Here is a 22,213-nt window from a genome sequence, read left to right as displayed (position 1 = left end):
CAGCAGCAGCAGCTACTGTATGTTAAATAGGCAGGGAGAGAGAGAGAAAAAGGGAGGAAAGAAGGGGGAGGAAAGGGGTTGGATCTTTGCCTGATTCCTGTGAAGTTTGAGAACCTAAGTTCCAAGCAGCTGTTTCTGGCCATTTAAATGTTGTACAGTAGTTCCCTACAATTTAAAAATACATGTTTGTGTTGGTTAGAAACCCCCTACGCAAACTTGTATGCTGCTGTGGGTTCTCTTCATTTCTATGCATCAACATATTTATTGCATGATTTTTAATGAGAATTGCAAGAATAAAATACCCATGTGTGTTTTTCCTTGTAATTTGCGGATCCTCAAACTTACATAATTCATCACCTTGATAGAAATAATTGTACATGCATTTAATATTGATTTGATCCCCCCACATTTCCCCACTATTTTAAAATAGGACAATATTATGATGGATTTGTTTTCCTTTAGTATATGTAGGATTTGCCTGAAATTAGCAAATCATTTAACCATACAACACATTCTACAAGTTTCAGCATTTATCTATAAGATTCAATTGCAGAAAAGATAGACAGTATATGGAGATTAGATCACTCAAAATAAAAATGTACAAAGGTCTTTAGCAAGAATTCCTCTCTTGAAATGTAATACATATGATAACATATGGGTTGTAATTGAACCCAGTACTGATCAGCATTTTAATTAAATTCTTTTTCTATAAAGACATGTGTAGGGCGCATTTAGCCCACATTTTCAGAGAGGCCTGGACCAATCTTTTAGGTTGTTTAATATAACCATGAGAGTAGCAACTGGCAGGTCTTAGGTTTCCAAAATGTTATATTATCATAGGTCACTACCACAGCCCGCTAGGGTCATAAGTTGATGGTGGCCATCTCTTGTGTGCATTATTGAATTAAATAATGATGGATAACCATGAAGGTGGCAAAAAGCTTTGGCCATTAAGTGGAAACCATAGTTTTATGATGAGGTCATTGGCTGCAGATGTTCCTTTATATAGAAGTACTAGGTTATGTTTTGAGTATCAGTAACATGAGGTATGAATAGAATGACAAAGATTGGAATTTTATTGTAAATAACATTACGTAAAAAAAATAGCTAATCACAATTAGCAGATTTGTTAACAGATAGCTAATCAAAATTGTGAATCAGAGATTCCAACCACAATTTCACATCCTCTTTTTCTGTTTTCTAACAAATCACCCATTCTAAAAAAACAAAAAAAACCATGATTTCACATTATGTGCACAAAAATAAATATGTTTTGTCAGCATGGCTTCCGGACTAGATTAAAGTCTTCTTCTAAGTCCTAAATACTATCTAACAAATATATCAAGTTATGAAACAAGCATTCAAAAACCGATGCATTGGTATATTGGTTACGTCTACCACTATGTTGCAATTTACTGCAAATGGTTATGTGTGAATGCAGATTAAACTCATGTATAGTTCTTCCTTAATGTCCATGACATCATTGGAAGTTTAGCTAGCAGGGCTGTTGTAACAGAGAGGCCTTTGCTTTTCTGGACTGATAATGAATACTTTGACTCATTGTAGAATTAGTGGGATGGGACTGTGTCACTTTGTACGCATGCTGTCTATATCTTATTGTGACAGCAAAAGCATCAAGCTCTCTCCACACTAATGTATTACTAAAGCCATTAAACACTTTCAATAGTTTTAAACAAAAGATCCTGTCCACTTTTCCCCCAGATCTTCGGCCAGATTAAATTATACTGAGATCATGTCTGGTATTGAAAGGCTCTGTTTTTTGCCCTGTGTGTCTTGTTTTGCTAATTCAGTGGAAAATGCCAGATAATGCTCCCTCGTTCATTCCATAATTAGACAGGCATAAAAGCTGCCATTGTACTGTTATTGTGATAGTGCTACCTATAAATTATTCACTCTATTGAAGTGCAATCTGCTGTGGAGTTGTCAAGCCGGGCACAAATGATGCAGCAAGCGCAAAACTCAAAGCAATATCACATCCCACGTCCGTGGAGTTTTCAGAGAAGAATTACCTTTATGAAGTACTCTGCATGCAAAATGTTATTTGCATTGATTTAAAGTTTGCATGGCCACATGTAAGAATGATAAAATGTTTTTTCTTCCTTGTTCCAATAAGATATTACAAGGCGTTCTAATAATAGTACCTTCCAACGGCAGGTATAACATCAAACAGCAGAAAATACCATTAGTCCAAGAAAAATACATATATGATTATATGTAGTATTGTACCTGGTAAGTGCAATACTTTTCAATACAAATACGTGAGGAATGGACAGCGGTGGCCCATAAAGTATTCATTCCTCCAAAGTATGTTTAGTTCTGCCCTATTCTTCTAAGGCCGCGTCCATGGGTCGTGCACGCATGCGCATTCATATGGCGTCAGGCACGCCTGTAGCAGGAGACATTTGTGGCCATGGCGTAGATACGATGGGGAGGTGTGTCGGGGGCATGTCAGAGGCATAGCCATGACATCACGCTGTTGGTTCGCTCTCACGTGACCCGGCCGTGGCGCAACAGAAACAAATGTATCTGGTTTCTTGCGCATTGCGAGCGCCGGTGCTCTACAGCTTGTCTCATAGAGGCACAGCATTTTCTTCGCACCACCCACACCGTAGCGCTCACCATGGACGCGGCCTAATAGGTTTGCTGTCTATAAGGGACAACGGTGAATGAAACATCGGATTGGTATGAACACTACGTTTCAGGGCACCCATTAAAAAAAAAAAAAGCTTTTTACATTTTCTTAGAAACAAAAAAAAAAAAGTTACATTTTGCTTTACAGATGACGCATACGTTTGTTTAAGGAATCCATTTGCATTGTTTGGTACAATAATTATGTTTGTGCGCCAAGTACCACTAAAAGGCTACTGCACCAATAAGGGTTATTTTTTTTTTTTAGCAAGCTAGGATGAACCCCAGCATTAAAAAACATTAGCTACATAATTAAAGTATTTTATTTAGCCAACTACTTGTTACTTTTCGCACACTTATCCAGCAGTTATAGTAACTGCACGTTTACGTTGAAGATTAGTAGAAAATGAGAGGAGAAGAAGTAGTTTTATTATAAACTTTTTTCATGACTACAATGTTAGTAATGCTGTAGCTAGCATGGTACCGTGTCTTGAACACACTATCACAGAACAAATCTGACTACAATCATGTATTGTTATAATATTAAGAGCGATTGCTCCATTTGGTTCCCTCTAAAGCAGGGCTGGAAAATCTGTGGCATGCGATGGAATTTGAATTGACCGGCATCCGTCTCCCATCCGCCAGCCCCCCCATGTCGGTGATCCCGGCAGGCAGCGGTAGTTGGGACCGCTCTGAAGTTGGGTCCAACTTCCGCATCCGGCCCCAGCTCCCCTCTGCCACGGAACCAAAGGCCTCCCACGCCCCCAAGGTAAAATTCTTAGGTGGAGAGGGGGCAATTTAGTGATATGAGGAGGGGGGCTGATTGTGAGACATGGGGGGGATATAAGCCCGCAAACAAAATTGTGCTGATTTATTGGCACACCTGAAAAAAAAAAAAGGTTGTCCACCCTGGCTTTAAACCCATCAGTACACAGGGAACTGTGCTACAAGCTCCCTTGGCACAGAACAGGTTAACGCTGTTGTTGATTTGACACCAGCAAACAGTGGTGCTTATACCAAGATAGATTCTAATTCTGAATCCTAGGCTCATGTGATTGGTCATTTGAGGACACACTTCAAAATATGCAGCTGGGACAGTTAATAAGTAGCAATGATTACATTCAATAAGTGTCCTATACATGTTTGGATATGCCATCTTTGCATTGCAACCATACTTAACGGAAATGCTGAGAACAAGTGCAGTGATTAAATTGTTGTGAATTCAACATGACAGGCACCATGCAATAAAAACGGATAAAATACCAATGCGATTCCCTTATAGTGTGTGCCGGAGCAATAAACACATTTGCATGTCAAAATACATGCTGTGCCTTGTGGGTAGGGATCTTTCTTACAAATTCTCTGTGTATTCAGTTCTCTCTTCGGAGCCTGTGTAAGCTATAGATTGGAAATTGGTGCCTAGCAACCAGAGCAAGCTAAGGGATCCCCCATGAATAAGCACACATGGAATTCTGCGTTAGGTTATTTTTCACTTTATATTACATACAGACAGTAGTATTATTATCTTCACGCACATGCAAGCATTACACAAGTGCCGTTACTAAATTGTTTTAACCCTTCTGTAGTGAAATGGAGAATTACATCATACATAGAAGTCTCATATTACAAAAACAAGTGCCCAACTCGCTGCCTATTTATTTTTAATGCCCCCACTCCACGGCCTTGTGAAATGTGAACGACATTCAAGGTACTTACTGGTCACTTGTGTATACTCTACAAACACACACAGCTGAGTCCAGTTAAAGAGGTCACTGCTCAGGACAAGCCTGACATATAGCTGTACCCTCAAAGGATTCTTGAATTACATTAGACTTTGTTTCATCTTCTTAAGTTTCAATGTCATTCTGAGTTAGTATCAATCATTTCTATACCCTAAACAGCTAATCTTAATGTATCCTAATGCACATCGAAATAAAAATAACGGAAACGGTTGGTAGCACATACAAGCAAGTACATTTCATTAATGAAATATTATGCAAGTAGCAGGTAAGTTGGGTCTCTGAAGCAGGAACTTCCTCCTATGTTTTCCCTTCATACTGTATGTCTATAGAACTCACCTTTGTTATGACATATTTCTTTGTTTAACAATCTTATTTTGTCAATTGACAAGTACTGCTCCAGTGCTACATACAAATAAATAATAGAAATAATAATAATAGTAATGTTAAATATAATAATTATTATGAACAGTTTTTCTTTAATGGGCTAGCATGCTATCTTCCTCCATAGGCTATTAATGTTATTCTTCTTACATTGCATTACAACTGGTCTCTTCCTGAAATTATACATAATAATAACAACAACAGTTATTATTGTCATTTTCTATTGTAGTTAGCAGTCAACACTGATTATCTTTAGGTTATACCTGTGTATTTGGATTATTTCCTCCGAGAAGAGAATTATAGCTGTGGCAATCCGTGTGGGCTAGTGACAATACAGTACGTGTGGGCTAGTGGCAATACATTGGTAAAGAATTGTAAAACAGAATTAATTTTTGGAAGCCATTTACTAGAAGCTTCTATGTACAGTATTAAAACTTGGGACTGATATATCAAGAATGTTTACTGAAACTCCTTGGGGAATGTATGCAGTTTCAGCTGCTCTGGTATTGAGGGAATTGCTTTGTTGAATGAAAACAAACAAGCAGAGCCATAGATTGTCCTAACAACTTAAGAAAATAGGTTTTCCCATATTCAAACTTTAACTATAGCACTGTTAAAGTGGCAGTTCCACTTAGTTTGCAATAAAAAAAAGCAACTTTTTGTAAAGAATGTGTATGTGCATGTATGTTTGCATGATGCATGCATCTGTGGTGCATGCCTCTGGCATGTGTGTATATGATACATGCATCATATACACCCATGCCAGAGACATGCACCAAAGATACATGCATCATACACACACCAGATACATGCATCTGTGGTGCATGCCTCTGGCGCGTGTGTGTATGATGCCTGTGTAGCTCCCTATCCCTATGCCTAAGGGAACTACACGGCAACTACGCGTGCTACTGTACCTGTTGCTCACAGGAGGCCTAACCCTCCACCTCTGGGAGCCTGGGGTGAGCTCTTTCTCCTTGTGTGCAGCGCCTCCACCTATGAGGGATCCCAGCGTTTGCGGGTTAACTCCTTACAGGAACCAATACACAGTAATAAACCACAAAATGTATATAACTAAGCTTTACTGTACACACATACTAACACAGATAACCGGTATCCACAGTATGAACCCAGTGCCCCAACACGTGGTGGTTCCCCCAAAGTACTTAGGGTTCTGTGGCACCAATAACCCCTGGTGTCCTGTCCCAGCAATCCCATCCAAATGTGAGGTAGTGCTACCCCCTGTAGATGTAGGTGCACGTTGGGTACCTGCCTGGGTACACCAGTACCCAGGTGCTACTTGGCGTTGTGTGTTGGAGCGGATACCACATAGCAGGGCCTCCAACACAAATCCCCTCTCTCCTAAGGGTCCTGATCTGCCTCGCAGTGTGAGCTCCAGCCGGAGGGTCTCACACACTGTCTCTGATCCTGTGACCTGGTGCCTGGTCATCTGGTCACCGGGGCAGAAATGACAATAAGCGGAAGAGTCCCTATATGGGGCATCCCTGCAACACTCCGCTTCTGGTGTCTCAGGGCCTAACTAGGGCCTAGGGGCAAAGTCTAGGCCTAGCCCAGGAAGCACTGCTCCCTGGACATTACCTTCTTCCGCGGAGAATATCCTGTTCCTCTCACTGCTCCAATCCACTGCTGGGGCAGTCCCTTCCTCTAGAGATTCTGGGACTTGTAGTCCAGCGGCTGCATATGCGAAGCTATCCTAAGATGGCCGCCACCTCCTCCACTGTGCATTTGCACCTCGCTGCACTGCGCATGCGCAACTAACAAAATGGCCACCCCCACACTCCCAATCACATGCAGCTCCGGCCAACCACTGAGCAGCTCCCACGAACCGCAGGCCGGGTAGGTGGACTAAGCTACACCTGTATCTGGTGAGTGTGTGGTGCATGAATCTGGCATGTGTGTATGATGCCTGTATCTATGGTGCATTACACCGAAGACCAGGACAATTCACTGGTGTCAAGGCACCAGACACGACAAAGGCGTTCAATAAAGTGTATTTATTTAGTCCTGAGCCAACAGACACAACACAGTCACAAAAACAAGCCCACATTCACCAAAACAAGGGTTATGGTTGGAATTCTAGCTAGCAAGGTGCTGAGCGCCGCTTCGGTAAGCTTACCCAAGAGTATTTCCATATCCGCAGGGGTTACGGTCTCTCAAGACCTCGGGGATGCTATTTGGAGAAGTGCAAATTTAAATCACCAAACCCTGTTCTAGTGTGTCTCCGGTAAAGTCTCAGAGCACACGGTAACTCCAGGGACGACTGTGGAACTGAGATCTGCAGCCCTTTACATAAACCTTGGTCTCTATCTCAGTCTATAGAGGGGAGCTGTCAACAATCACAGCACGGATGCTGAGTGTGGGCCAATCACAGAGCAAGGGCTCGTGTGTGATGGCCAGGGGCAGTGATGATGCGGTTAGGACAGACCCCAGGTGCGGCATTATGGATAGCAAGGATTTCAAACCAGCAAAGGGGCTTCCATCAAGCAATGGTTCCCATAGCTGACTGGATATCTCTCACAGATAGGCGGCTCAATGTTTGGGAAGGACAAAGGCACCGTTCTTCGAACCAACACTTCCCAGACCTGAGTGGCGCCCATCTCCACCCTCACAATGGCCCCAGCACCGCACCCCCCCTCCTCGATTAACAAAGCCCAGCTTCCATGGTGTGCAGGCTGGGTAAGTGTATTACCAGCCTCACACATCAAAGAACCACAGAAATACATGCATCCCAACATTACACAGAGCAAAGATTTACAAATACATAGTACCATACAGTTTTGGGCCAGATGAGCCACAATAAGGCGGATACCTCTGCTGAAACTGGGATATCCATCCAGACAGGTAAGGGCAATGGCTGGGCTTAACAGTGCATGTATCTGTTGTGTGTGTATGATGCATTTACAGTATCTGGTGTATAGGTATGTGTGTATGTAGTTCATGTATCTAATATGTATGTAATGATGGAAATATCTAGTATGTATATATGTATGTATTTTACCCTGCCCAAGATAAAACTCCAATTGCATCCAATGATAATCATAGTCTTTGATAAATATGGTGCTGTTTTTTGGTTCTCGTTACAATGAATTGGTCCCCAGTTTGCAGCTGGGAGGTTGTAGTCAATAACCACCACAGTGACATTACAGAAAAGGGAAAGGCAAGAGGAAGTCAAACCCTTCCCGTGCTTCCTCCACATGTTTACAAACTAACTTACAAGAATTATATTTATTTAAAAACATTTCATGCCGTTTGATTTCTTTAAAAAAGGTGCTGGTTACAAGTATTGCTTGATATTTGGTCCGAGTAGGGAAAGCACCTACTGTACTGTATGTAAAAGGGAATGGATTTCACGTTTGTGCACAATGGCGTAGAAACAAATGCAGTTTATTGACTTTTTAAGAACTAAGGGGGTTATGTCTCAGTCTCCCGGTTACAAAACTGCGGGCAATAAAATAGCACCCGATTTATCACCGAGAGAAGCTTCATTGCTTTCAACATGATGCTTTCTTTAAATAATATTGAGACTTTAATACATAACCCCCTATGGTTTTTCAGCATCCTCATCACCCGTTTTCCCCCAGTTTTGCATCATGGAGACTTCACTAAGTGCTGATGCGGAGAATCGCACCCCAATCTGGTGTTAACTGCTATTGACATGGATGCAATTTAGGTAAAAACATCTCAAATTGTCTGTGTGGAAATCATCCCCCTATTGCCTTAATTTAATTCATCTTTCACACTTGTGCAAGACAACACCCACCTTTGAAAAACAATTTGGTTTAACATCCCTCACATGTGCTAATTAAGTTTGTTGTACCAACCAGGTGACTTTCTAAATGTATATAAGTAAACTTACAACAGCCATTGCTGCTTGCAGCCTTTGCTCTTAAGCAGAAATGCTTTTAAGTAGAAATCTTTCAAGTAGTATGGAAGTTCAAAAAGAAGTGGAAAAAGTGGACACAATCTACTGCTTCTGATTCCTGCATTTGAACTACGCTGGAAAGGAGGTTATCATCCCACACTGCACATCTCAACACATTGCTATTGCTGTGATGCCACCTTTACTTTTTATATTTACTGTAACCTCACTTATTTTCAAATTATGCACTTCCTTCCACCAGCCTCATCATGTCTCTAACTCTATTCATATTTCGCCATCTCTCCTTACTTCACCACTTCTCAGTTCACATGAACTCCTCTCTTACCTGCGCCCTCTGTCACCACACAGTTATGCCGCCTGCACTAAAACACACCGCTACAAATCATCCTCACACATCCTCTTTCTATCCATGCTTCTCCTCCTTGCTTCTGGGGATATCTCTCCCAATCCTGGTCCCTGCCTTATTTCTACTTGCTCTCGTCCTCGCCTTCCACATGCAACTTCTACTCCTTCTGGTGTAAACCCCTCCAACCTCATACCCATCCCCTGCCACCCTCCCTCCTCTCTCCCTTTCTCCTGTGCCCTTTGGAATGCTCGCTCCCTCTCTAACAAGTTCCTCTCTGTGCATGACTTCTTTCTCTCTCACTCCCTGCTTCTCTTTGCTATAACTGAGACCTGGCTCACTCAGTCTGACTCTGCTCTGGAAGCTGCCCTCTCCTATGGTGGCCTTTCCTTCTCCCACACTCCACGAAAGTAGGTGGTGTAGATGGAGCACAGCTTCAGACGCCCTGCAATGTGAAGCAGGGAAAAACAAAACCAGGCCACTCCGTGTAGTATCAAAAAAATGTATTAAGCCAGAAAACACATACAGGGAACAAAAATAGGACAAGTGGAACGCACCTACGCGTTTCGTACAATAGTACTTTATCAAGGTGAAGCAAGAGTGCAATAACAATCCATTTATACCCACCTTAGGCACTTCTAGTCCAATGGGTTGCGGCGTCATCCGTCGACAGCTGCAAGCAGTTGCGGCTGAGTGACGCCCACTCCCAAGGAACAGAGTGCATCAGGTAGTACGCTGGAGCTGCCACGTGACCTACGTCGTGCCAAAGGGGTGACGCCATCAGCGTGCGGCACGTAGGCCAGTCGCGCTGACGCAACGTCCATCTCAATTGGTTACGATACGTCACGTGATCTCTGTAGTTTTTTCACAATATACAACTTTATTAGTGACACATAGAATATAAACATAGAGTATAAAAAATATAAAAACGCCAAAGGAGGCTTAATAAACAATTCCATAAATCGGATCTAGGCAAGAAACTTATTAAGTCAATAAATCATAGATTCCCAGTATAGGTATATATATCTATGTAAAAGAACATAGTATATATTCATTCATACATACAATATGCAGTACATTATCAGGATTTATAATGAATCAAGATATAATCAGTATAATATAACCATACCTGGGACAAAAACAGAACCTTGCTAGTTCATGGAAGCTTGCAGAATAGATGTATATGTGATCATATAATATAATGATCAAAACAATTCATAGAAATGGAAAACTTGAAATACAATATACATATATAATTAGTATTACATCTATGATAGGAGACATATGATACCCGATATTGGATTCTATATCTTGATATAAGAAATGAACACAGATTGGGATTGCATAAATAGCTCAATAATATCAAAAAGTCCCTATTTTAACTTTGAACAGTAGGGATCTTCCTGTGACCAATTTGTATAATAATAATTAGTTAATCAATAATGATAATTTATGATTGTAGAATGAGAATGTCTAATGATAACGAATAAATTGAAATTAATTATGTGTGGTATATTCATAATGTAATGATGATAAACAAATTTAATCAACAGTAATCATAAAAAATGGCTTAGATCCCATTCTGTGTTCATCCCCAGGGGTATTCTGGTTTTTAAGGTAAAAATCCAATAGGATTCACGTCTATCTAGATATTTGATCCTGTCACCGCCTCTTGGAAGGACAGGTATTTGTTCAATTCCTTGAAATGAAAAAGAATTAACATTGCCTTGTGAACAGTTATGGAAATGATTGGATACCGGGTGGTTCTGATCACCCATTCGTATGAGACGTAAATGCTCTAGAATTCTGATTTTCAAAACTCTGGTTGTTCTCCCGACATATTGTCGGCCACATCCACACTGCAGGAGGTAAATAACAAATGTGGAGTTGCAGTTCAAAAAAGATTTAATGTTATAACTTAAACCAGAGTTGAATGAACAAAATTGTTTGCTTTTTTTCATTTTTGGGCATACTTTGCAATGTGTGCAAGAGTATGTACCTAAAGGTAAATTGAGAGCTGCTTTTTTTCCTTCATTCAATTCAAAGAGACTAGGAGAAAGGCTATTGGACAAAGTTTTTGCTCGTTTGTATACAACATTTGGACCCGAGATAATATGTGGTTTCAATATTGGATCCAGGGTCAGCACATTCCAGTGTTTTTTTAGGATATTTTTAATTATTGGTGCTTGTTTACTGTATGGGGTAATGAATGAGGGGCTAGTGTTATCCCTATTTGGTCTTTGTTCTTTCCTCAGTAATAAACTTCTGTCTAAATTTGACACTTCCTTTAGTGATCTGTCCAGATCTGCTTCTTTGTAACCCCGTTTAAGAAACCTAGAATATAGGTCCTTCACCTGAATGTTATAGTCAGACTCACTCGAGCAATTCCTCCGAGCTCTGATGAATTGACTCTTGGGTATTCCACGGAACATGTTTGGGGGATGGCAGCTACTAGGTCTCAGAAATGTATTTCTGGAATTGGGTTTCCGATATAGTGTGGTCTGGATGTTCAGTGTAGTGTCTACATACAAACAGAGATCTAAATAATTAATGTGTTGTAAATGAAACGAATATGTGAAAGTTAGATTAAAGTTATTGGTGTTAAGTGCTGAAATAAATTTGTGCAAAGTAGTGACATCACCTTCCCAAACAAACAACAAATCGTCGATGTACCTCTTGTAAAATAAAATGTGCTCCCTATAAGTGTTCAGATCTCCAAACACGTGGAACAGCTCCCACCAACCCATGAAGAGGTTGGCGTATGAGGGGGCAAAACTTGTCCCCATGGCCGTTCCGCGTGTCTGGAGATAATGAACCCCATTAAACAGAAAAAAATTGTGAGTGAGTAAAAAGTGAATAGCATCCAAAATAAAAGTGTTTTGTGCTGGTGATAAATCAGATTTGTTTAAAAAATAATCCACAGCTGTCAGACCATGTTCGTGGGATATAACGGTGTATAGAGACGTAACGTCTAATGTCACCCAGAGTAAATTGCTTTTCCATTTAAAGTCATCCAGTGTATTTATTAAGTGAGTACTGTCTCTAATGTAGGACGGGAGCTGTTGTACCATGGGTTGGAGAATCAAAGTGTACATCACGGTGGTTGTCCCAACTGACTCCACTTGTCACTCAACCCTACAGTTGTTATTACATTATTGAGGGGGCACTCCTATATCGTGAGACCACCAAGCTTTTGGTCTTATCTACAATTATGTGCATGAAGCTACCGGTTCAATTCTGAGCACCACATACACCACGTCCCACACTCCACGCCCTGGTGGCAGGGGTGGAGGCGTGGGGCTCCTGCTCTCCTCTCTCTGCCGTTACAGAACAGTTTCTATTCCCCCCTCTCTTGCTTTTCCCTCCTTCGAGGCTCACACAGTCCAGATCTTCTCTCCTCTCCCGGTCCATGTGGCGGTCATCTATCGCCCACCTTCCTCTACTCATCCCCCTTTTGCCTTTCTCTCTCACTTTGAATCCTGGCTCTCTTTCTTCCTCTCCTCAGACTCCCCTGTTCTTCTCCTTGGGGACTTCAACTGCCACATTGATGACCCCCCTCTCCCTTGGGCTTCCCGCTTTCTTTCTCTAACCTCTTCTTTTGGCCTTCAACAGTGGACTGCAGCCAGCACCCACAAGGATGGCCACTACTTAGACCTGGTTTTCACTAAAAACTTCTCTCTCTCTGATTTCTCCATTTCCCCTTTTCCTCTCTCTGACCATCACCTCATCTCATTTTCTCTCTCTCGCTTCTCTCCATCTCGCCCTCGTTTTTGCAGAAAGCTGCGCTCTATTAACCTCCCAGCTCTTGATTCCACTTTACGCTCCTCCCTCTCCTCTCTCAGTTCTGCTTCAGACCCTGACAACCTGGTCAGGAACTACAACTCTGCCTTATCTTCCTCTCTTGATCTTCATGCCCCACTTTCTCTCTGCCGTCCTCGCCCTTCTAACCCCAGACCCTGGCTAAACTCCCACACATGCATGCTGCGTTCCTCCACTCGTTCCTCTGAACGCCTCTGGAGGAAATCTCATACGCTCGCAGACTTCATTCACTACAAATTTATGCTATCCTGTTTCAACTCTGCCCTCTTTCAGGCTAAACAAACCTACTTTTCATCACTAATCAACACACACAAGTCTAACCCACGCCGTCTCTTTTCTGTCTTTGACTCTCTACTCAGACCACCCTCAGCTGCCTCCTCTTCTTCCTCCATCTCACCTCAGGACTTTGCTGACTTTTTTAAGAAAAAGGTGCAGTCCATACGGCAGAACATCCCATCTGTTGCCTCCTCCCATCCCACAATGCTTCCCAACTCTCCTCCTGTCTTTCTTGACTCTTTTTCTGCTATCTCGGAGGAGGATGTATCACTGCTGATCTCCGCTTCTCCCTCTACCACTTGCCCTCTTGATCCCATTCCCTCCCATCTCCTAAAACCTCTTGCTCCTTCTATAATCCCTATGCTCACACAGATCTTTAACTCTTCCCTCTACTCTGGTACCTTTCCTTCATCCTTCAAGCATGCAACCGTTATACCATTACTCAAAAACAGCAAGCTTGACCCTACCTGTCCTTCTAACTATCGACCTGTCTCCCTCCTGCCTTTTGCCTCCAAACTCCTTGAACGTCTTGTATTCTCTCGATTGCTACACTTTCTCAACACCTATTCTGTACTAGACCCTCTACAATCTGGCTTCCGCACTGCTCACTCTACTGAAACAGCCCTCACTAAAATAACTGACGACCTCCACGCTGCCAAAGACAGAGGTCATTACACTCTGCTCATATTACTCGACCTCTCTGCAGCATTCGACACCGTGGACCACCCTCTTCTCCTTCACATTCTCCATACTCTTGGTATTCAGAACAAAGCTTTATCCTGGATCTCCTCTTACCTCTCCCATCGTACCTTCAGTGTCTCTTTTGCTAACACCTCCTCATCCTCTATTGATCTCTCTGTGGGGGTACCCCAGGGCTCTGTCCTGGGACCCCTTCTCTTTTCTCTCTACACACTCTCTCTAGGTGACCTAATCACATCTTTTGGGTTTAAATATCACCTCTATGCTGACGACACACAAATTTACCTTTCAACCCCTGACCTTACACCTGCTATACAGACCAAAGTTTCTGAATGCCTCTCTGGAATATCATCCTGGATGGCCATCCGCCGACTGAAACTTAACATGGCAAAAACAGAGCTCCTTATACTACCTCCCAAACGTGGCCCTACTACCTCCTTCCACATTGCTATTGGAAATACGATCCTTCACCCAGTAGCCCAAGCACGCTGCCTAGGGGTCACACTTGATTCCTCTCTCTCATTCTCCTCTCATATTCAAAACGTTTCTAAAACTTGTCGCTTTTTCCTCCGCAATATCACAAAGATACGCCCTTTCCTCTGTTACTCAACTGCCAAAACTCTGACTCAGGCCCTCATTCTCTCACGTCTCGATTACTGCAACCTCCTGCTTTCCGGCCTTCCTACCTCTCACCTGTCTCCCCTACAATCTATCCTAAACACTGCTGCCAGAATCACTCTACTCTTTCCTAAATCTGTCTCAGCGTCTCCCCTGCTGAAATCCCTCTCCTGGCTTCCGATTAAATCGCGTATCTCACACTCAATTCTACTGCTCACTTTTAAAGCTTTACATTCTTCTGCCCCTCATTACATCTCAGCCCTAATTTCTCGCTATGCACCATCACGACTCTTGCGTTCTTCTCAAGGATGTCTTCTTTCTACCCCCTTTGTATCTAAAGCTCTCTCCCGCCTTAAACCTTTCTCACTTTCTGCCCCACACCTCTGGAATGCCCTTCCCCTAATAACTGACTAGCCCCCTCGCTATCCACCTTTAAGACCCACCTTAAGACACATCTGCTTAAAGAAGCATATGAGTAGCACTGGATAATCATGGACACATGACACAAAGCTTGGCCCCCTGCAGACGCACTTACTAGTATTCCCTCCTACTGTCTCTGTACGTTCTCCCTACCTACCAATTAGATTGTAAGCTCCTCGGAGCAGGGACTCCTTCCTTAATGTTACTTTTACAGTATGTCTGAAGCACTTATTCCCATGATCTGTTATTTATATTTGTTATTTATATGATATGTATTACTACTGTGAAGCGCTATGTACATTTTATGGCGCTATACAAATAAAGACATACATACATACATACATACATACATGCCAGTTAACACCGGATCGCAGTTTGATGCCGTGTATTGGTGCTTAGTGATTCTCCCTGCATGGGGTTTGGGGTTTATGTATCAAGGCAAGACTGGGGTAATTTTGGTGCAGAAAAACTTGCAATATGTATCAAAGGAAACAATCTAATTGAAAGCAATAGAAGTTTTTGCCCTGGTATTACTCCATTTTTGCCTTGATACATAACCCCCTATGTATAAATGAGCAATCATGTACAATCAGTTGCTTGCATTCATATCGGAAATTAAAATACACATGAGAATTCTGGGTAATGGCAGAATTCTGGGTAATTTTTGTTTTCCATCTATTTCCCTATATTCCATATATAGTATATCCCTTTGGATGCCCGTTAACGTAGCCACTACATCATGAGGTCTGGAACTCCGGGGGCCCCATGACATTGCCAAGGTCATGGCCTTTTACTGGATGTTTCCCGGTGAAGATTGGGGTCTGTTATCCTATGGAGTGCAGAATGCGATCTGGCATAATATATATATATATATATATATATATATATATATATATATATATATATATATATATATATATTTATGACAAGATGCACTGACGTCAATAGTGGGGAGGCTACTTGATGATTTAGTACGGGATAATATTCAGGATTACCTAATAGATAACCAAATTATTAGTAGTAGTAAACATGGTTTTATGAAGGACTAGCTGATATACCCGGTGTTGCCCGGGCGTGGAAGGGCAGGGGGCATGGAGTGGAATGGCAGGGGGAGGGGCATCGAAGGGCGGGGGGGGAGGGGCGTCGAAGGGCGGGGGGGCCAAGGGGCGTAGAAGGGTGGGGAGGGCAAAGGGCAGGGGTGCAAAGGGCAGGGAGGGGCAAGGGGCGCGGGGGGCAGTGGGCAAAGGGCGGGGGTTAGCAGGTGGAGGGTGGCAGGGGACAAAGGGCAGGGGGAGGGAGGGCAGGGGGCAATGGGCAGGAGGGCAGGGGGAAAAGGCCAGGGGGAGGGAGGGCGGGGGAAAAGGCCGGGGGAGGGAGGGCGGGGGCAAAGGGCAGGGGGAGGGAGGGCAGGGGGAAAAGGGCAGGGGGAAGGAGGGCAGGGGGCAAAGGGCAGGGAGGGCAGGGGGCAAAGGGCAGGGAGGGTAGGGGGGGGCAGGGAGGGTGGGGGGGGCAAAGGGCAGGGGGAGTCAGGGACGCAGTAAATAACCCATTCCCCTGCATTTAGTCACCTTGCACATGGCCGTGCTCCTGTTCGTCCGGGTACCGGCCGCCGTCCTCCTCCACCTTGGGCTCCTCAGCGGAGAGGCTGAGACGCTCCGGTGAGGAGGTGCTGTGCCTCTCGCGGGGAGAGGCGGAGACAGCCGGAGGAGCAGCCTCTGTGAGGGGAGAGCGTGCTCTGTGTGTGTGGGGGGGGTGGATAAGCGGGGCGGGGGGTAAACGGGGGGGGGTGAGTGGGGGGGGGGTGAGCGGGGGGGAGGGGGGAGAGCAGGGGGAGTGGGGGGGGGGGAAGAGCGGGTGGGGGGTGAGGGAGAGCGCCGGGTGATGGAGTGGCCTATGGGTGGTGAGAGCCGTGGGGAGCACTCTCGGGGATGGTCAGCTGGGGGAGCGGCCTATGTGAGGGGAGAGCCGCAGAGAGCGTGGGGGAGGGAGGGGGGGTGGTGTGTGTGTGTGTGTGTGTCTCTCTCCGTCTCTCCTTTGGCCCGTCACTCCGCCTCAGGCCAATGAGAGGTGTGCGGGGGCGGGCGGGCCAAGGGAGCAATCTCATTGGCCTGGCCCAAGGTCCAATGGGATTGCCGCTAGGGACACAGGGAGGGACACAGGGAGACACATACAGACACGGAAACATATGACGCTTTCAGAAATATATAGTAAGATAAGTCGTGCCAAACTAACCTTATTAGTTTATTTGAGGAGGTAAGTAGGAATTAAGACCAGTTGATGTGGTCTACTTAGATTTTGCAGGCTTTTGATATGGTGCCACACGAGGTTAGCGTAAAAAATAAAAAGAAAATTGGTCTCAGTAAAATTTTTTAAACTGGTTGAAGGATAAACAGAGTTTTGTCGTTAAAGCAGGACTGCAAGCTGCCGTTTAAAAAAAATGTCCTTTCAATATGTGCAGCAATACAATATGCACACCAACAAGTGATTAGCCAAGTTGCCGATCGATCCGTTCTCATGTGATCGATCAGCAAAGATTTGGCTCGTGGGTTCACTAAATCATTGTCAGTGCTGCAGAAGAGTACCGAAGATGCAAAGTTCTGTGTGGAAGATCATGTGACCAGGCAGGCACAAGAATACAATTGGTGCACTGCCAGAGCCGGTCTCAGAAGAGGAAGGGGATGTGACTTTGTAAATGGTTGCTATAGAAACAAAAATGCTTGTTACATTAGAATACATAAAAAAAATGTGTAAAAAAAATGTGTAAAAAAAAATGTGTAAAAAAAAATGTGTAAAAAAAAATGTGTAAAAAAAAATGTGTAAAAAAAATGCACATGTATTTTCTCATAGTACAGAACTGATTTAAAAAAACAAAAAAACAAAACACACATGTAGGATATTGCTTGCCCTGCAGCTTTAATGGAACTTTTTTTTATGTTGGGCTAAATTTGTGGAGTATGTCAAAGATTGGTACTGGAACCCCTGATTTTTAACTTGTTTTTTTAAATGACCTTGAGGTTGGCATAAAGAGCAAATTCTCCATCTTTGCTGATGACACAAAATTGTGTAAGGTAATCAGAGCAGGATGTAATTTCTCTCCAAAGAGACTTAGATACTGTAAACTGGAAACTTGGGACGGTAAATGGTACATAAGGTTTAATACAGATTAATATTAATACAGTACGGGTTTACATTTGCGAAATAAGAATAAACAGGCGACTTACAAATGAAATGGAGCAAAATTAGGTAAATCCTTGATGGAGACGGCTTTACGAGTGCTTGTAGACAACAGGTTTAGTAATAGTGCCCAATGTCAGGCAGTAGTTGCAAAGGTTAATAATATCTTATCTTGCAGTAATTGGAGAATAGATGGAAGGGAAGAATAAGCATAATTATGCCACTGTATAAAGCATTATTAAGACCACACCTTGAATATGGAGTACAGTTTTGGGCACAACTCCATAAAAAAACATAATAGAACTAATAGAACTAGAAAGAGTGCAGAGTAGAGACACGAAATGAATAAAGGGGTGGAAAAATCTTATTTAGGAGGAGAGGCTAGCTAAATTAGATTTGTTTACATTAGAAAAGAGGAGTCTAATATGACATATGATGACTATATACAAATATATTCGGGGTCAATACAAGGAGCTTTCAAAATAACTATTCATTCCAAGGGCGGAACAATTGACACAGGGTCATTAGTTAGGGTGGAGGAAAGGAGATTTCACCAGCAACAAAGGACAGGGGTTTAACAGTAAGGGCAGTTAAAAATGTGGAATTCATTATCCAGGGAGACTGTGATGGCAGATACAATAGATATCTTTAAAAAATAAAAAAGTTGGACATCTTTTAGGAAAAAAAAAAAAAAGTTATGCAGGGATATACCAAATACTGTAAGTAACCTTTGGAAGGATGTTGATCCAGGGATAGATCTGATTACCATTATTGAAGTCAGGAATTAATTAGTTTTTCTCCTTATGAGACATCATTGGATACTATTTCATGTTTTGTTTTTGTTTGCCTTCTTCTGGATCAAAATACTGTAAATACAAATATATAAAAAGTATCGGTGGTCTCAATTTTACATAGGTTGTGCTCGATGAACATATGTCTTTTTTCAATCTCGTCTACTATGTAACTATATATAAAATACTTTAATAACCTGCAATAAATTACAAGATTTCAGCAGCGTCTGAAATGTTTGCAGTTAGCTTAGTCTGTCAATCAGTTCTCAAATTAGTTACAGTTTTTTCTGGTTTGTAAAGGGGAGCTTCTTCCTTCCCTTAATTGCTCTCAATAACCAAGAATTATTAGTACCAGCAATCAACAACACGTGTGTGACTAATTATGCAGATTAATCAAAGGTATACAAGATGAAGACTTTTTTTTTGAAAGAGAGATACAGTAAGCGTTAAGAAAAGACATCACCAGAATTTGGAAAATGAAATTCACCATATTTATAATATACAATAACAATGTAATATATCTGTATATCTGCATGTGTTTAAATAGTAATATAAGATGAAGGGAAATGTAAAATGATCCAGTCAGTGATATTTCTATTATGAGTAAAAATAACAACTTGTGTTCTTCTGTAAACATGCTGTTTAGGGAGTCTATGAAACTATTGTATGTTTTCACCCTAACAACAAAATGCATTTAATTTCATTTACTTATGAATGGAGGTGAATATGTCTGAAGCATGTGCAATACATTACTATAAATGTCAAATGTAAGGAATATCTAATCACATTTCGTGTGGTTGAGGTCTAGTACCTCGTTAATTAACTCCTTATTGCACCATACAGTACATCCTATGTCCAGATGATCTGATGAAAAGGATGCAATTTGCTATAAAAAAAAGTTATGTATTAATCTCCTAGCTGCAAAAGTGGGACAAAAAAAAAAAAAAACACAACCTGCTTTATAAAAACAATTGGTATAAATCTCAGGCTATTTTTTCACCGCGTTTTGCTCCAGTTAGGCAGCCAGTAGACTTTGATAGCATTACCTTTCATCAGGGAAGATTATGTAACACTATGAGATAAAAGGTTCTGGACTCGAGCAGTGTGATCGTATATAATACATTATGTGACAGAGACTACAGGAGTTATTTATCAAAGTCTCTCGGCTGCAAAACGGTGGCACAACACAGAGCCAGTTCACCAGAGGCAACGGTACCAATATTTTCTAGTGCTAATTTCTTTAATAGTCCAGAGGACATGTTTTGCCCTAGCATGGTAGCCAGGAGACGTGGATAAATCGCCACTGTGTGTCAGATCTGATATTCTGAAGTGCTTGAGACTGGTTTTACTTATTTATATTTTCACCATATCAATGTATTCTTTTGGCATTGAGGGGCTACAGAAAGTGGAACATACACACGGTAGAGTAGAGAGTTTTCTATTGATAATCCAGCATTTAGTTTATAAGAAAAAGTAAGGTGGACCCAACAGTGAGGGATTAAAAAAAAAAAAAAAAAAGTGTCACTTCTCTACTCCCACTGATCCCAGTCAGCCATGCCATGGTAATCATATCATTGGAATCCAACGGCTAATTCTGATTCAGCAAAGGCAGGGTCAGATGGACATGGTCATAGTGCCAATAGTGAGCATCTACTATGTGGGAAAAACATTATGGGGATATAATAAGTTTCTTAAAGTTGCTTATGTGTGGTTAAGCGCCGCATCTCTTGCATGCTTGACATCTGAGCGAGGCACTTGTGCGAAGGCACATGCTTGTTGGTCTTGCTGATGGGGGGGGGGGGGGAAGGAAATGTAGGGAGCATTCTAGCCCTGGACATAGGGTGGTCAGTATCCTGTGTACTAATTCCAGCTCTATGTGTTAAAGATTGACCTATGATTTGAAGGTTTTTGATTGTGTGACATAGATACTATATGTATGGATGATGACTTTGGTAGTATACCTAGTTGATGATCCCAAATGAATGATATAAACATAAAAAATATCATCAATGTAAATTCATTTTATTAGAGTGTAATCCCCTTTTTTGGACTTTTGAATCTGTGACAGGCAATATTATCTGCTTCATTTCTCAAATGTTTCCCAAAATGTACAGTTACATTTTTTAAAGGTTACATTAAAAAGATGACAAGCTTGATATACAGAAGGTTGACAGACAGTGGAATGATTACATATGTTTAAGGTCAAGCAGGAAATTGTAGCATAAACTTTTAATAATGCACTATTTCTAATGTAAACTATTCTGGACCCTGTACTTTATAAACACTTGACAATACACGTGAAATATAAATTTGCCTTTTTATTTGAAAGCATTTGCAGTCTCACCCAGTTTGCATATTTTCATTGATATATATTTATATTTACTAACATGTGCCTATCCAATGTGTTACCAGCAGAAGAGTGAGATCATGGCTGAAGGAGTGGCCCAATGAGTAAAGACACTGATTTTGAAGCAGGGGGGCCTCATTCAAATCAATTTCGTCTCTTTGTGACTCTGGGCAAGTCACTTTACCTCCCTGTGCTTCAGGCACCAAAAGCACATAGATTGTAAGCTGTACTGGAAGGGACTGTATCCAGGGCTGCCGACAAATTTCCCGTGACCCAGGACTAGAGATACAACCATGGCTCCCCCCTCCCCACCCTGTGTTGGCAATCTTGCGAGCCCTTCCATTTCACACCTTGCGAGCCCCCTTCTCCCTTCCCCCCCTCTTCCCACATATTGCTCTTACCCCCTCTGTTCCTCACTCACCCCCTCCCTCACACCTTCTTACACCCCCTTTCCCCTCACTCTCCCCCCCATCCATAAATTACCCCACTCTCACTCAATCCTACTTCCTCCCACTCATTCACACCCCCCCAGCTACACTGACACACAAACCCAGCAACAATAATTGCCCCCCCCCCAAATACATATAACCCTCCGAAATACAAACAAAACCCTACCACCTCCACAAATACAAACCCCCCACCCCCAAATATATACAAAAAACTCCATCCTCAAATACATTTAAAGAAAATCTCACCCCCAAATACTTACACCCTCCACTTCCAAATACATACACAAAAATACCTACAGACTTACCTTGGGGGTGGTCTCAGGCCTCTGATCACCGGCTCTCCCCAGCTGTGTGGGACTCGGAGAGAGGCCCTGCGTGGGACAGGAAATGAGCCCCTCAGCAGGGACGAGCCGGGGCCCAGTGGCAAGACAAAGCAATTGGGCCCGACCCAACTTCTTTGCCCGGCTGCTAGTACTCTTGTTGCCACTGGGTCCCAACTCTCCCCAGCTGCGGGCCTCCCTCAATGACACTAACACTGTCCCACGCCGAGCCTCTGATGCTGGTGTGCACCAGGTCGCTCTCTCAGGCCCGGTGTGCAGCGACATCA

The 22,213-nt window shown here is 42.6% G+C and overlaps 1 protein-coding gene across 3 annotated transcripts in view; it reads right to left on the bottom strand.

Annotated features, from left to right (window-relative positions):
• RIPOR2 (RHO family interacting cell polarization regulator 2) overlaps positions 1–22,213 on the bottom strand; it is a 141,083-nt gene that overhangs the window by 97,186 nt on the left and 21,684 nt on the right. The window lies entirely within an intron of this gene.

Source organism: Ascaphus truei, chromosome 2 (genome assembly GCF_040206685.1).
Source record: "Ascaphus truei isolate aAscTru1 chromosome 2, aAscTru1.hap1, whole genome shotgun sequence".
NCBI classification, from domain to species: Eukaryota; Metazoa; Chordata; class Amphibia; order Anura; family Ascaphidae; genus Ascaphus; species Ascaphus truei.
This window is presented reverse-complemented; position numbering and strand designations above follow the sequence as displayed.